Source organism: Dendrobates tinctorius, unplaced genomic scaffold (assembly GCF_039654945.1).
Source record: "Dendrobates tinctorius isolate UK_male_01 unplaced genomic scaffold, ASM3965494v1 ptg000434l, whole genome shotgun sequence".
Lineage (NCBI taxonomy): Eukaryota > Metazoa > Chordata > Amphibia > Anura > Dendrobatidae > Dendrobates > Dendrobates tinctorius.
In genome coordinates, this window is record NW_027362097.1 from 2,422,564 (window position 1) to 2,428,442 (window position 5,879).

General features: G+C 42.5%; 1 long non-coding RNA gene across 1 annotated transcript; it reads right to left on the reverse strand.

Annotated features, from left to right (window-relative positions):
• Window positions 1-3,679: 3,679 nt before the first annotated feature.
• Window positions 3,680-5,345, reverse strand: LOC141077331 (uncharacterized). The gene is made up of 3 exons (XR_012227536.1): window positions 4,541-5,345; window positions 4,303-4,449; window positions 3,680-4,002 (listed from the first exon to the last, which is right to left on the reverse strand). It is a non-coding gene; the product is annotated as an uncharacterized lncRNA (long non-coding RNA).
• Window positions 5,346-5,879: the final 534 nt, after the last annotated feature.

Consider the following 5,879-nt stretch of genomic DNA (forward strand, 5'->3'; position numbering starts at 1 on the left):
TTTCTGGCCCTAAAATATAGGGGGACCCCACGTAAAAATTTTTTTGGGTTGGGACCCCTTTTTTTAGAGCCAGAAAGGTTACGGAGACAGCTGTGGGCTGATATTCATAGCACGGCTACAAATATTAACCCTCAGCTGTCTGCGTAGCCTTTCTGGCCCTAAAATATAGGGGGACCCCACGTAAATTTTTTTTTTTGGGTTGGGACCCCTTTTTTTAGAGCCAGAAAGGTTACGCAGACAGCTATGGGCTGATATTCATAGCACGGCTACAAATATTAACCCTCAGCTGTCTGCGTAGCCTTTATGGCACCAAAATATAGGGGGACCCCTCACCGTCACTGCCATACCTCCTCACTGTCACCGCCATACCCCATCCGAAGAGCCTTCGTGCTTCTATTGTGGAGGCCAAAAAATAAAACCCCGCTGCTGGTAGCAAATTAACTTTATTCCTTTTGTCAGCCTTGGCCTTTCAGTCACAGAGGTGGCCGGCACGGCGTCAGTCACGGCTCGCTGTGTGACAGTGTAAATCCACACGGAATAAATAACGTGCCAGGTTGCGGTTCTTCACAGAGGCTTTTTTTGACTTGTGCATTTTTTATTTATTTATTTATTTATTTTTTTTACATATTTTGTATTACTATTTTCACTGAGGTTAGGTGTAGGGTTGGGTTAGGGTAAAAAAATTTTTTATTGGCGTAAATGCTTTTCCCTTTTTTTTTTTTTTTTCTTTTTCTGGTAAACATAGTATTTTAATGAATGTAATCTCTACATTGTAGGTCCGTGATTTTCAAGCCATATGGGACCCTTCTGACGAGGCCTACAAGGACCGCTATTACCGGGATCACTGCTGGACCAAAGTGTTAAGCCGGCTGTATCCTGACTGGGATTCGTGTAATAATGCTACACAGTTGCAAATTGGTAATTCAAATCTTCGCTGACACTACAAAAATAGGTGTACCTAAATATTAGAATTAATGTTTTTATTTTTTTTGGTTTAGAGAAAGATGTCAAGCAACGATGGAGATTCGTGAAGGACAGATTCCATAAATATGTGGCAAGCTGCAATAAAAGTGGATCGTCTCCTACCCGACACTCGTTCCCTTTTTATGAGGAACTACAATTTTTGTTAACTGGCCGGACACTGCATAGGTAAATGTTTTTTTTTAAATAAAAAGTATTTTTAAGCTATCCATCCTCTCTTTGTAGGTGGTATGACAGAATTGGCTGTGTATGCAATGCTTCATACAACGCCACCGTTATTTTTATTTGTTGTGCCCACATAGAACAGCATAGTAGAGGAGATGTGATGAATTTCCCTCTCCACTATGTGTAAAAACTGTGGAGGTTGTAGAGCTACGTCCCTGGACACGTGTTTTGTCCCCACAGCATGTCGCTTGTCTTGCGTTTGCAATGTGTCTCTACAAGATTAGTATATAGTATATTGACATTATGCTTTTTTTTCCTAAAACAGCACTCAAGGCAATATTGACCCTCCGGCAGAGGAAGATTCTGAAGAGGCTTCTGGACCTTCAAATGTAGCTGCTGTGACCGGTTCTTCAGCTGATGAACATGTTGCTGGTGCTGTCCCATTGTCATCAGATGCTGTGGCATCGGCTTCCACCGTTGCTGAAAATATTGTTGTAGCGGAAACAGTTAGAGGAAGGGCTGGCGGTATGGTGTCAGGACAGCCCAACCAAAAAAAAACAAAAAAAAAACGAGGATAAAACAATCAAAGCCGCTAATGAGACGCTAGCCTTGATAAAGAGGTCTAGCACGGAAGACGAATTTGATTTTTTTGCTCTCCAAATTGCAAACAAGGCTTGCTCCCTGCCACCGGATCGCCAGAACATTTTCACAAGCCTGGTACAGATGTCGCTTACAGCGTTACATGATCCCGCACCGATTTTGCCGTATGATGAAATTTTGATGTCCATGTTAGGACTTTTCAGAAAAAAAAACCAAGGCCAACCACAAAATGCCCAATCTCAAGGCAGTCACCCATACACAACTGAGCTGCTAGGTCCCCCACCAAATCATTACACTCAGGACGCAGCAACAAACTATGGGTACTACCCACAGTACCATAATTTAAACTAAATAAAGTTTGTGGCTGACATTTTTGTTGTTGGGCCAAAATGTTGTTGGCCATCTGTTCTCTTTCACATTGAAAAATTAATCACAATGTTTGTAATAAAGTTTATTGTTTTTCTAATAAATTTTTATTTGAAAATTTACTTTGTGTTCTTTCTCTAAATTCGAAGGGGCCTAAACTACGGCTACATATGGCCAGTGTCATGGGTACATCCTGACAACACAACTGTGTAGATTCAAACTATGGTGATGCTGTTATGGGACTATGGTACCTAGATAATAAACATGACCTAGTGCAAATTTAAAAATGAGGTCCATAACATTATCAATTTAAAAATTTTTTTTGGCATAAAAGGATACATAGAAACTATAATTCTAGCCTAGGATATCATACCACTAATTGATTATTATATAATAACTCCAATCTGTAAGGGCAACTCAATACACAGACAACAAATACACCAAATGTGTTCAACCAAGCCAAAAACTTTAGTCATGCATTACGACAAAGTTAAACACAAAAAAAATTTCACTTGTGCACAAAGGTGTAAACATTTTATTTTAACATCAGCTTTAAATAACATATTAGTACATCCAAAATGTTACTCATATATGGTGGAGAATCAGGCCAGGACGCCCGACAACATGGAAGAAACTAACCAAATTGAATTAAGTGCCAGTCATGGTAAACTAAGCGGATGGGCAGTATTAATGGCTGATTCCAGCCAAGGTACTTAGCAGGTTGAAATAGGTGCTCTAACCAAAGAGGAAGATTTTACAATATTCAAGATGAGGCAAACATGGCTCAATGGCCGGTCCCAGCATCCCCAATAGTACATCCTGAGTCCAATCAATAGACCACCGGTATAAAAGTAAAAACAAACGTTTAATTATCCATAGTGGTGGTCGTGTGGTCCTGGCGGTGCCCATCGATACGATGTTGTTATCAATCCACCAAATAAAAACCAAAAAACGGGTCCTTCTTTGCTGCCGCTCAACTTCTTCTTCTTGGATCTTTCACAGCTGTTCATACTGCTCAACACCAGCACAGGAGTATTGCCAGTGCACGGCACCTTGTGGACTCATAAAATAGTCAGTAAATGTTTCTCTCACACGCACACCCGAGTTGGATGGTCTTCCCACATGGCGCACTGGATTACATTGTGGCTGCTGGTACTCCACATCTACCTCGGAGCTGTACTCACGAGCATAGTTGTGGAGTACACAGCATGCCTTCATCACGGTGTCAATGGTGTCAGGATCCAACTGGATGGCAATGTGAAAGATCCTCCACTGACTAGTCATGATCCCAAAGGTGCATTCCACATATCTTCGTGCACGACTCAGCCGATAATTAAAAATCCTCCGCCGGGCAGTCAGTCCCCTTCGTGGGTATGGGCGCAGCAGGGTGGTAATGGAAAGGCCTCATCCGATACCATCACAAAGGGCACTGGATGTGTGGAACCCGGCAAAGGTCTTGGGGCTGGGAGCGTTTCGCCATCTTGAAGAATTTGCTGTCCAACATGTGATGTTCGCAACACCCGAGAATCCCCAGTACTACCATAAGCACCAACATCGATGGCAACAAATTTGTAATGTGCATCAGCCACCGCCATCAGGACCACCGAAAAATACTTCTTGTAATTAAAGAAGCGTGATCCTGATCGTGGTGGCTTCTGCACTCGTACATGTTTACCATCAACTGCACCTATGCAGTTTGGGAAATTGGCCACAGACTGAAAGCCTGCCGCGACCTGCAGCCAAGTCTCCTCGGTTGGGGAAGGCATCACCATGGGCTGCAACTTCTGCCAGATGACGGCACATGTGCACCTCACAATTTGAGAGATGGTGGATTTACCAACTCTAAATTGGAGGTGTAGGGATGTGTAGCTCTCTCCTGTGGCCAAAAACCTGAAAAGAAAAAAAAAAATTAGAAAAGTCACACAAAAATGTACTGTAACGTGTCAGCATGTATGGCCGCTATAAAACGCCTTTGATGTCTTCTATGAAGTATTCTATGTTGTGGCAAACAACCAGGTGTAAAAATAAAGCTGGAGAGAAACACGCTGACATGTACATAGACCCATTAATTATAGTGTGTCTACCTGTGTCAGTGTCTACGTTACATGTTCCCAATATAATAACCCCTACCGGATACACTGATGTGTGAAAGGGCCGTAATGACATTCTAAGCGACAATTATTTACTTACCGCAAGGTGATGAGCAGCCTTTCCTCAGCAGTGATCGCCTTCCTCATGAACGTATCAGCAAATGTAATATGAGGACCCAAGATTTCAAGCAGATGATCAAAGGCGGCGATTGGAAGCCGGCAGAAGGACACAAACTTTTCAGGATATCTGCAAAGTAAAAAAAAAAAGGTTAATAATGATTACATACTTTTATAGACATTTAACATAGTAAAACTGCTTGAGTTATTTTACAACTTACCTCCTCAAATCATTATAAAGAACGTTAAAATGCCCTTTGTCGGTTCGGTCGACTAAGAGTGGGTGCACCCAAAATTTACGTCCTTGATTTCTCCTTCTGCGCTGCTGCTGAGCCTAAAATAAAATTTTACATTTAGTAGACAGCACACTCAAAAAACAGACATGTGAACCATTTTCTGATTCATAACCCTAATCACATAAATACTCGTAATCAAAAACATAATATAAAGTCTGAATTCACAAACGACAACAATCCAAAATGTATTCATAATCCAAACAATAATCACAAACCGAACAAAACTACAACCCTAATCCAAAACCCAACCATAACCCTAATCCCATACCCAATCCTAAGTCTATATTATCCAAACACTAATCAATAACCTAACCCAATCACAAGCCATCCTAATTCCAGCCATATAACCCTATTCCCAACAAACCCCAATCCTATCCACAATGGAATCCCAAACATAATCCCGGTCCTTATCCCAAAAAATTTAAACTCAAACATCATCAAACCCTATTACCTGCTCTCTGTGCTGCATCAGGATTTCCAGCAAACACCCCAGCATGAGGATTCTGAACGGCCTGCGGACCATTTGGCGCTGCACGCTGAAATCTTCATCCCGCTGGGCACTCTGCTGCTCATTTCTGTCAGTCATCATTCTTATTGGTAAAAGCAAAATGGAGGCTGGGGGGGTTGGAGCAGGAAATGACATGACCTTTTTTTTTTCTTGAGTACAGTATTGTCCAACTTTATTTAATTTCTTCTAGTGCAAAACCGCAGACAATTCTGCCAAAAAACTGCAGGAAAAACCTCAGAAAAAAACGCACCAAAACCGCACCAAAACCGCACATGCGGTTTCTGCCAAGAGGTGCGGTTTTGTCAACAAAAAAAAAGCAGGGAAATTTACTACGTGTGCACTTAGCCTAAGGCTGTGTGCACACGCTGCGGATTTTGCTGCGGTTCTGCAGCGGTTTTGGCCGCTGCGGACCCGCAGCAGTTTTTGCTGCGGTGTACAGTAGCATGATTCCCTATGGGAGTCAAAAACCGCAGTGCAGACGGTGCGGAATTTTCCGCGCGGATTATCTGCGGTTTTCAATCCGCAGAAAGAATTGACATGTCAATTCTTTCTGCGGATTCCCCTGCGGTTTGCCATCTCCTCCATTGAGGAGATGAAAAACCGCAGGGCAAAACCGCAGAGCAATCCGCAGGTAAAACCGCAGGTCTTTTGACCTGCGGTTTCACCTGCGGATTTTACAAAATTCGCGCGGATGAATCCGCACCTAATCCGCAGCGTGTGCACACAGCCTAAGGGTCTGTGACAATGGGTCTGTAC